Genomic DNA, 10,450 nt, shown 5'->3' with positions numbered 1-10,450 from the left:
AACGCATCTTCAGAGACCTGTGTGACTATTGCACAAATAAAAGATTTAAAGATAAGAGCGCTAACATTTGTGTCATCAGAGTCCTAGAAGAAGTAAAGAAAGAGGGGGCTAAAAAAACCTACTCAAATAAATAATGGCTGAAACCCTCTTAAAGTTGGCAAGGGACATTAACCTACAGATTCAAGCTGAGAAAACTCTCAAAAGAATACGTCCAAAGAAATCCATACTAAGACACATCAAAATTAAACTTCTGAAAACTAAAGATGAAAAAAACATCCTGAAAGAAGCCAGAGAATAATAACACCTTACTTACAGGAGAAAAAAAAAAAGTGAAAAAATGACAGATTTCTCATCAGTAACCATGAAGACCACTCAGAAGTGACACATTTTTCAAGTGCTGAAAAAAAAGACATTTCAACCCAAAATTCTATACTCAGTAAAAATGTCTAGTTAGAAATAGACTCTTGAGTTCTTCCCTGGACTAAGCAGACTTACTGACTGACAGAGAAACATATCTCTGTTAACACAGTTCTTGGCACATAATGAGGCACATCTTTAAATCTGATGATAAATCAATTTTTCTAGGGTATCAGAACTTTTTATCATTTTATCTTTAAAATAACTTTAAAAAGACATATGTTCATTTGTACATTGGTAACGTGTATCTTGCTGGAAGCAGGGTGACATAATACAAATCAAAATTTTGCCAAGATATTTGTTGGTAATTTGTCTTGAAGGGAAAATATTTAAAAGTCCACTGTAGCTCATAATTAAACAGGGTGTTTGGCCCTCTTAGTAAAGAATACAAGCACTATAATAGGTTCAGGTTCTTGATGCAGCAAAATTTTGATGACCAATAGTTGAAGCCAAAATATCTTGGCATAAACACTAAGATAATCAAAAGACATCAGTGTCAACTATAGAATCCAAGGATTCTTTATATTGTATTCAACTTTTGAGAATTCCTTTAATTCCAGGAATATGACAACTCCAACCTATAGATCTGTACTTTGGGACTATCTTCAGGGCTTCCCTTGTGCAAAATTAAATACACAATGTTAAACTAGCTCGTTGCTCACGAACCGGTTTTTTTTTTTTTTCCTTGGGCACTCAGCTAGACTACATTTCCCAGCCTCTCTATCCATTAGGCAGGCCGTGTGACTGGGTTCTAGCCAAAAAAAAAAAATGTGAGAAAATGTGATGTGTGACCCTTCTAGTCTTAAACCATAAAAGTCCTCACACTTGACCCTCCAGGTTCTTGCCCCTCCTCTAGATTCATGGAGCGGTACTTACAGGCCACACATTAAAGGTGGTATAGAGCACACAATTCAAGGAGTCTAGGTTTCTGAATTACAGCTTAGGAAGACAGTTGCTTACCAATTAGAAATACTTGTTCGGACTTCATATGAGCAAGAAATAGGTTTTCTTAGGATTAAGCAACTGAAATGTGTGGATTTATCTGTTGTAGCAACAAGTAGTATGCTAATTAATGCAGTAGGTTTTGTCATCCATACCTGCCTCCCAAAGCCCCACTCCCTACCCACCATCACTTTATTTCCTGTCTTCAATGACTTCCTTCTTCCCTTTATTCACACAAACATTTCACCATATAGTCTCTAGATCCTGGGCCTAGGGCAGGCTTGATGGCAATGCCCCATCAGCCTCTACAGAGAGCTATCCTTTTTCAGCTTTGCACACAAACACTACTTATAAGGAAGAGGACTGATTGAGTCCTTGCTGAGGGAGAATGTAAGCCCAGCCTAAACTCCCGGGAAGCAGAAAGTGGAGCAGAAATGGGAAGGGTGATGACCCAGGTTCTCATTTGCTCACTGAGGGCTGGAGGCTGATCTGCAGACATTTGTGGCTGCAGTACAAGCTCTGCAGGGAGAGGCTTGACAAATTATCCAAGAAAGGAAAAAACCTCACTCCTGTGGCTCAGATCTGCTTCTCAAGGTGAGGTTTTGTAGTTATCTCTGCCCAGGGCTTGTGATTGCTGCAATTTCCTTGTTCTTTTCTTTCCAGGAACCACCTGGCTCACCTCCTTTTTGTAAACCTACAAAAAGAAAAATCACAAAACAAACAAATGAAAAAAACACACCTCTTTGCTACAGGGTAACCTAGTCAACCTTTAAATTAAAAAGCCATGAGTTTCCAATGATCTGCCTCTGACTATTCTGCATGCTGCCTGACTCCCTGCTGATAGCAGTGATTCAGAAACTTTATCTTAAGAAAGAAGGGCCTGGAACAAAAAGCAGCAAGGGATACAGAGAAAATACAGCAGACCATGAAAAGAAGTTGAGATGGAAATAGAGGAAAGATGCAGGCTTGTTTGTGTCGCCCATGCAGACACAGGAAGAGAAACCAGCATTGAAGTGATGTGACTGTTTCTGTTGTTTGTCAGTAAATTGCAGACATCAGCTTGAATGCAGTTATTCAGTCATGTTTTTGATAAAAAGGATGATGTATGCATCTTTAAAGAGTAGCTGTTACATAGGAATTGTTCAACAGATTATCAATGAAGGAACATAAAAAAGAAACCAGGGCAATTTTTTAATAAACAAAAAATGGAATATGGCTACTGATGATATGACTTCAAGATATTCTTTAAATTCTTGGAAGAGGGAGGCCAGTAATATCTTTTTATATAAAGAAATCTCATTAAGCCATATTCAATATAGGCAAATTAATTTTAGTGCCATTTAGTTCATTAATCAGAGGTTGGGCTGGCATAGAACGTGATTCAAAATTCATAATTAAAGCAGGTCTGGCCAGTTACCGTGTAGACTTAATAATCTTCTTTTCCTCATAAAGCTAAAATAGTATCCATTTGGTCTAGTTTGTAACATTTCTCTTTGGTGCTTTGATTTGGACCTAGTATTACTTCTCCCCTTCTGTCTTATAATTTCTTACCTGGTCTCAATCCCTTGGAATATAAACCACTTTCAATCTAAAACAAACAAACAAAAATACAATTTTGCCCAGTCAAGGGACAAGAGCCTTGCTATTGAAGAAACAGCACAAAGTTCTAGTCCATGTTCAATCTACGCCACAGCTGATGCGCTAGTACCAGAATTAGCATTACTAACAAAAGAAAAGACAGGCCTAGGCAAATCCAAAGCAGATGGCTGCTGCCATGTTTGCCAATGGAGAAGGACCACTGAAAGATGAATCATTAGTCCTGGATACCAATGCTGTATCTCATGATAATTAAATAGCTGTGTGGCCTTGGGATAGTTAGGTCTCTGGGCCTCAATTCTTCCCCTGTGAAATTAATAGATTCCTAGGTGTAAAAAGTCCCTTCCAGTGAAAACAGCTGACTCAACCCAATTTGAAGTTTCTGAATCTTCACCTAAAATAGTATTGATTCAAGCACTGACATACGAAGCATTTAATTTGCTTGCTCAGGCTAACCAAAACCAGATTTGGAGATTCTAGAGTATAAGGAGTCATTAAGAGTGATTTTTAAAAAACATACAATGGAGGAGCCAAGCATGCATATTCTCTCTCCATTGTTACTGTTTAAACCAACAACATTGGAAAAGTCATATTAAATATTTTTATGTTAGTTTCTTTAATCAGGTAATATAGCACTCCAGTTTGCTTTCTCCCTTGCCTGTCCATTCTCCCTTATATAATTACTTGTGACTAGATTTTAGGTTACTCACTGTGGAGGAGACCAAAAATGATTTAGATAAGAGCTTGCCTTGGGCTGGGTGCTGCCCCACCTGGGAAGTGCAACTGACCAGAGGATTGGGGATTTTCCCTTCCCCGCACCAGCACTCTCGTTCAGATACTGCGCTTCTCTCATGCCCTCTGCAACCCACAAACCAGGAGATCCCCACTGAAAGTGCCACGAGTTATCAGCACAGATCTGAGAGGCAGCTCTGGCTGGCACCATGAGTTGTCAGCACAGATCTGGATGGGAGATTTGACTAGCAACGAGAGCACCCATGGGACAGAGCTACCCACCCCCAGAAAGAGAAAGAGTTGAAAGCAGGGAGACAGGTGATACAGCTTGGCAGGTCTCATCCCCACAAAGCCCAGCAAACTGAAGCCCTCTCACTTGAGGGTTTTGCAGCCAGCACATCAGTTCAAGCTCAACCCAGGACAATTGAGCTCTGTCAGGGGAAGGAAATCTGTCATTGCAAAGGCAGGTTTAATCACACCTGTGTAAACAAAAGCCAGAGGAAGCCTACATAGCAGCATCCAAGACAGCCTAGCGGCACTTCAGCAGGCAAACAAGACAGACCGTCTCCTCAAGCAGCCCCCTGACCCCTGTATAACCAGAAAAACTCTACATACAGGAAAGCTCAGGCTACAGCAGGTGGGTACCCTTCTGGGATGAAGCTACAAGAGGAAAGATCAGGCAACAATCCTCGCTGCTCCACAGCCCCTGCAGGTGATTCCCAGGCAGCTAAGGCCCAGAGTGGACCTCCAGCAGTCCCACAGCAGAGGGGCTGACTGTTAGAAGGAAACTAAAAAAACAAAATGAAATAGCTTCAACATCAACAGAAAGGATGTCCACTCAGACACCTCATCTGAAATCACCAATGTCAAAGATCAAAGGTGGATAAATCCATGAAAATGGGAAGAAAACAGCACAAAAAGGATGAAATCATCAAAGACCAGAATGCCTGTTCTCCTCCAAGGGATCAAAACTCCTCACCAGCAAGGGAACAAAACAGGATGGAGAATGAGTTTGACGAATTGACAGAAGTAGGCTTCAGAAGGTGGGTAATAACAAACTTCTCTGAGCTGAAGGAACATGTTACAACCCAATACAAAGAAACTAAAAACCTTGAAAAAAGGTTAGACGAATGGTTAAAAGAATAAACAGCTTAGAGAAAAACATAAATGACATGATGGAGCTGAAAAATACAGCATGAGAACTTCATGAAGCATACAAAAGTTTCAATAGCCGATTCAACCAAGCAGAAGAAAGGATATCAGAGATTGAAGATCAACTCAATGAAATAAAATGAGAAGGCAAGATTAGAGAAAAAATGTGAAAAGAAATGAACAAAGCCTCCAAGAAATATGGGATTATGTGAAAAGACCTAATGTATGCTTAAACAGTGTACCTGAATGTGATGGGGAGAATGAATCAAAGCTGGAAAACACTCTTCAGGATATTATTCAGGAGAACTTCCCCAACCTAGCAAGGCAGGCCAACATTCAAAACCAAGAAATCCAAAGAACACTCCAAAGATACACAAGAAGAGCAATGCCAAGGCAGATAATCATCAGATTCACCAGGGTTGAAATGAAGGAATAAATGCTAAAGGCAGCCAGAGAGAAAGGTCAGATTACCAACAAAGGGAAGTCCATCAGACTCACAGTTGATCTCTTGGCAGAAACCCTACATGCTAGAAGAGAATGGGGCCAATATTCAACATCCTTAAAGAAAAGAACCATCAAACCAGAATTTCATATCCAACCAAACTAAGTTTCATCAGCGAAGGAGAAATAAAATCCTTTACAGACAAGCAATTACTGAGAGATTTCATCACTATCAGACCAGCTTTACAAGTTCCTGAAGGAAGCACTAAACATGGAAAGGAACAACCAGTACAAGCCACTGCGAAAACATACCAAATGGTAAAGACCAACTATGCAATGAAGAAACCTCATCAACTAACAGGCAAAACTACCAACCCGTTAGTTGACGCAGGCAGGATCAAATTCACACATAAAAATATTAACATTAAATGTAAACAGCCTAAATGCCCCAATCAAAAGACACAGACTGGCAAACTGGATAAAAAATCAAGACCCAATGGTGTGCTGTATCCAGGAGACCCATCTCACGTGCAAAGACACATATAGACTCAAAATAAAGGGATGGGAGAAGATCTACTAAGCAAACAGCAAAAAAAAAAAAGCAGGGGTTGCAATCCTAGTCTCTGATAAAACAGACTTTAAACCAACAAAGGTCAAAAGAGACAAAGAAGGGCATTACATGATGGTAAAAGGATCAATGCAACAAGAAGAGCTAACTTTCCTACACATATATGCACCCAATATAGGAGCACGCAGATAAATAAAGCAAGCTCTTAATGACCTACAAAGAGACTTAGACTCCTGCACAATAATAGTGGGAGACTAACACTCCACTGTCAATATTAGACAGATCAATTAGACAAAAAATCAACAAGAATATCCAGGACTTGAATGCAGATCTGGACCAAGCAGACCTAATAAACATCTACAGAACCCTCCACCCTGAATCCACAGAATATACATACTTCTCAGCATCACATCACACTTACTGTAAAATTGACCACATAATTGGAAGTAAATCACGCCTCAGCAAATGCAAAAGAATGGAAATCATAACAAACAGTCTCTCAGACCACACTGCAATCAAATTAGAACTCAGGATTAAGAAACTCACTCAAAACCACACAACTACATGGAAACTGAACAACTTGCACCTGAATGATGACTGGATAAACAATGAAATGAAGGCAGAAATAAAGATGTTCTTCAAAACCAATGAGAATAAAGACACAATATACCAGAATCTCTGGGACAAATTTAAAGCAATGTCTAGAGGGAAATTTACAATAATATGCCCACATAAGAAGCAAGGAAATATCTAAAATTGACATCCTATCTTCAAAATTGAAAGAGCTAGAGGAACAAGATAAAAAAACAAAACAAAACAAAACAAAAACCTCAAAAGCTAGCAGAAGACAAGACATAGCTAAGATCAGAGCAGAACTGAAGGAGATAGAGACACAAAAAACCCTTCCTGAAAAATCAATAAATCCAGGAGCTGGTTTTTTGGAAAGATCAACAAAATTGATGAACCACTAGGCAGACTGAAAAAAAAGAAAAGAGAGAAGAATCAAATAGATACAATACAATACAATAAAGGGGATATCACTACCAATTACACAGAAACACAAACTACTATCAGAGATTACTACAATCAACTCTATGCACATAAATCAGTAAATCTGGAAGAAATGGATAAATTCCTAGACACTTGCACCCTCCCAAGCCTAAACCAGGAAGAAGTTGATTCCCTGAATAGATTGATAACAAAGTCTGAAGTCGAGGCAGCAATTAATAGCCTACCAATCAAAAAAAGCACAGGTCCAGATGTGTTTACAGCTGAATTCTACCAGACATACAAAGAGAAGCTGGTACCATTCCTTCTGAAACTATTCCAAACAAAACAAAAAGAGGAAATCCTCCTCCCTAACTCATTTTATGAGACCAACATCATCCTGATACCAAAACCTGGCAGAGACACACCTAAAAGGGAAAACTTCAGGCCAATAGCCATGATTAACATCAATGCAAAAATCTTCAATAAAATACTGGTAAACTGATTGCAACCGCACATCACAAAGCTTATCAATCATGACCAGGTAGGCTTCATCCTGGGGATGCAAGGCTGGTTCAACATACACAAATCCATAAATGTAATCCGTCACATAAACAGAACCAAAGACAAAAACCACAATTATCTCAGTAGATGCAGAGAAGGCCTTTGACAAAATTCAACAGCCCTTTATGCTAAAAAACCTCAATAAATTAGGTATCAATGGAAAATATCTCAAAATAATAAAAGCTATTTACGACAAACCTACAGCCAATATCATATTGAATGTGCAAAAACTGGAAGCATTCCTTTTGAAAACTGGCAGTAGTCAAGGATGCCCTGTCTCACCACTTCTATTCAATATAGTATTGGAAGTTCTAGCCAGAGCAATCAGGCAAGAAAAAGAAATAAAGACTATTCAACTAGGAAAAGAGGAAGTCAAATTGTCTCTTTTTGCTGACAACATGATTGTGTATTTAGAAGACCTCATTGTCTTAACCCAAAATCTCCTTAAGCTGAGTCTCAGGATACAAATCAATATGCAGAAATTACAAGCATTCCTGTACACCAATAACAGACTTAAAGAGAGCCAAATTATGAGCGAACTCCCATTCACAGTTGCTACAAAGAGACCAACTCGCACGATCAATGGAAGCCCAAGTGATGGAGTTTCTCCATGTTGCCCAGGCTGGTCTTGAACTCCTGGCCTCAAGCAATCCACCTACCTCAGCCTCCCAAAGTGCTGGGATTACAGTGCTGGCACAGGGTTGACACTCCAGGTGCCTAGCTGACCTGAAGTTTCCCTTCAGTGGAAGGAAATAGACAACTTCTTCACATCTTCCAACAGCCCGCCCCAGCAGAACACAGAATCCTCTTCCCACCCTCACCCCCACCCCTAATTCAGAGTGGTTTCTCTGTTTATCTGGAACAACAACAACAACAACAAAAGATCAGTGATGACGAGCATTTTAGATACTTGTAGTTAAGCATCTAAAATGTAGATGCCTTTTAGATGCTTGTAGCTAAGAAGATATATATATATATATATATATATACACACACACACATATATCTTCTATATATAAGACCATATGTATTGTGTGAATGTATATACATATCATACATTTATATATGTAAGTTGATGTAGGCATACAACTTACAAAGAATATAAAGGACCTCTTCAAGGAGAATTACAAGTTACTGCTCAAGGAAATAAGAGAGGACACAAACAGATTGAAAAACATTTCATGCTCACGGTTAGGAAGAATAAATATTGTGAAATGGCCATACTGCCCAAAGTAATTTATAGATTCAACACTAACCCCATCAAACTACCATTGACCTTCTTCACAGAACTGGTAAAAAAAACACTTTAACCTTCATACGGAACCAAAAGAAAGCCTGCATAGTCAAGATAATCCTAAGCAAAAGGAACAAAGCTGAAGGCATCACACTACCTGACTTCAAACTATACTACAAGTCTACAGTAAGCAAAAGAGCATGGTACTGGTATCAAAACAGAGATATAGACCAACGGAACAGAACAGAGGCCTCAGAAGCAATGCCACACATCTACAACCATCTGATCATTGACAAACCTGACAAAAATAAGCAATGGGTAAAGGATTCGCTGTTTAATAATTGGTGTTGGGAAAATTGGCTAGCCATGTACAGAAAGCTGAAACTGAACCTCTTCCTTATACCTTATGCTAAGATTAACTCCAGATGGATTAAAGATGTAAACATAAGGCCTAACACCATAAAAACCCTAGAAGAAAACCTAGGCAAAACCATTTAGGACATAGACATAGGCAAGGGCTTCATGACAAAAACACCAAAAGCATTGGCAACAAAAGCCAAAATAGACAAATGGGATCTAATTAAACTTAAGGTTTTCTACACAGCAAAAGAGACAACCAATAGAGTGAACCAGTGACCAAAAGAATGGGAGAAAATGTTCGCAACCTACCTATCTGACAAAGGGCTAATATCTAGAATCTACAAAGAACTAAAGCAGATTTACAAGAAAAAAACAGGCAAACCCACTCAAAAGTAGGCAAAGGATACAAACAGACACTTTACAAAAGAAGACTTACATGAGGCCAACAAACATATGAAAAATGCTCGTCATCACTGGTTATTAGAGAAATGCAAATCAAAACCACACTGAGACACCATTTCATGCCAGTTAGAATGGAATCATTAAAAAAGTTGGAGACAACAGATGCTGGAGAGGATGTGGAGAAATAGGAACACTTTTACACTGTTGGTGGGAGTGTAAATTAGTTCAACCATTGTGGAAGACAGTATGGCGATTCCTCAAAGACCTAGAAATAGAAATACCATTTGACCCTGCAATCCCATTACTGGGTATGCACCCAATGGACTATACATCATTCTGTTATAAAGACACATGCACACATATGATCATTGTGGCACTGTTTACAACAGCAAAGACTTGGAACCAACCCAAATGCCCATCAGTGATAGACTGGACAAAGAAAATGTGGCACATATACACCATGGAATACTATGCAGCCATAAAAAACAATGAGTTTGTATACTTTGTAGGGACATGGATGAATCTGAAAACCATCATTCTCAGCAAACTGACACAAGAACAGAAAACCAAACACTGCATGTTCTCACTCATAGGCAGGTGTTGAACAATGAGAACACATGGACACAGGGAGGGGAACATCACACACTGGAGTATGTTGGGGGGCAGGGGCTAGGGGAGGGACAGCAGGGGGCAAGGAGTTTGGGGAAGGATAACACTGGGAGAAATGGCTAATGTAGGTGACAGGGGGATGGAGACAGCAAACCACCATGGCGTGTCTGCACATGTACCCCTGAATTTAAAGTACAATTTAAAAAAAGCTTGCCTTTTAGATGCTTGTAGTTAAGAAGATACATATATATATATATCTTCTATATATAAGACTGTATTGTGTGAATGTATATACATATCATACATTGATGTAAGTATTTTTCATCTAGTAAATACATATACACACATATGTATATACACATACCAGATACATAATAAAGGTTAGAACAAACCAGCATGTGCCAAGGGTGTGTGTGTGTGTGTGTGTGTGTGTGTGTGTGTGTGTG

At 39.2% G+C, this 10,450-nt stretch overlaps 1 protein-coding gene across 9 annotated transcripts in view; it reads right to left on the bottom strand.

Annotated features, from left to right (window-relative positions):
- Nucleotides 1–1,164: 1,164 nt before the first annotated feature.
- Nucleotides 1,165–10,450, bottom strand: part of LMBRD1 (LMBR1 domain containing 1) — a 170,111-nt gene continuing 160,825 nt past the window's right edge. For all 9 annotated transcript variants that reach the window (XR_012517315.1, XR_012517317.1, XR_012517319.1 and 6 more), the window contains one exon: nt 1,165–2,053. The gene's annotated coding sequence lies outside the window, so the exon portion shown is untranslated. The remainder of the gene's footprint in view (nt 2,054–10,450) is intronic.

Source organism: Saimiri boliviensis, chromosome 4, assembly GCF_048565385.1.
Source record: "Saimiri boliviensis isolate mSaiBol1 chromosome 4, mSaiBol1.pri, whole genome shotgun sequence".
Classification (NCBI taxonomy): domain Eukaryota; kingdom Metazoa; phylum Chordata; class Mammalia; order Primates; family Cebidae; genus Saimiri; species Saimiri boliviensis.
The sequence above is the reverse complement of the archived record's forward strand: the minus strand, read 5'-3'. Positions and strand labels throughout refer to the sequence as shown.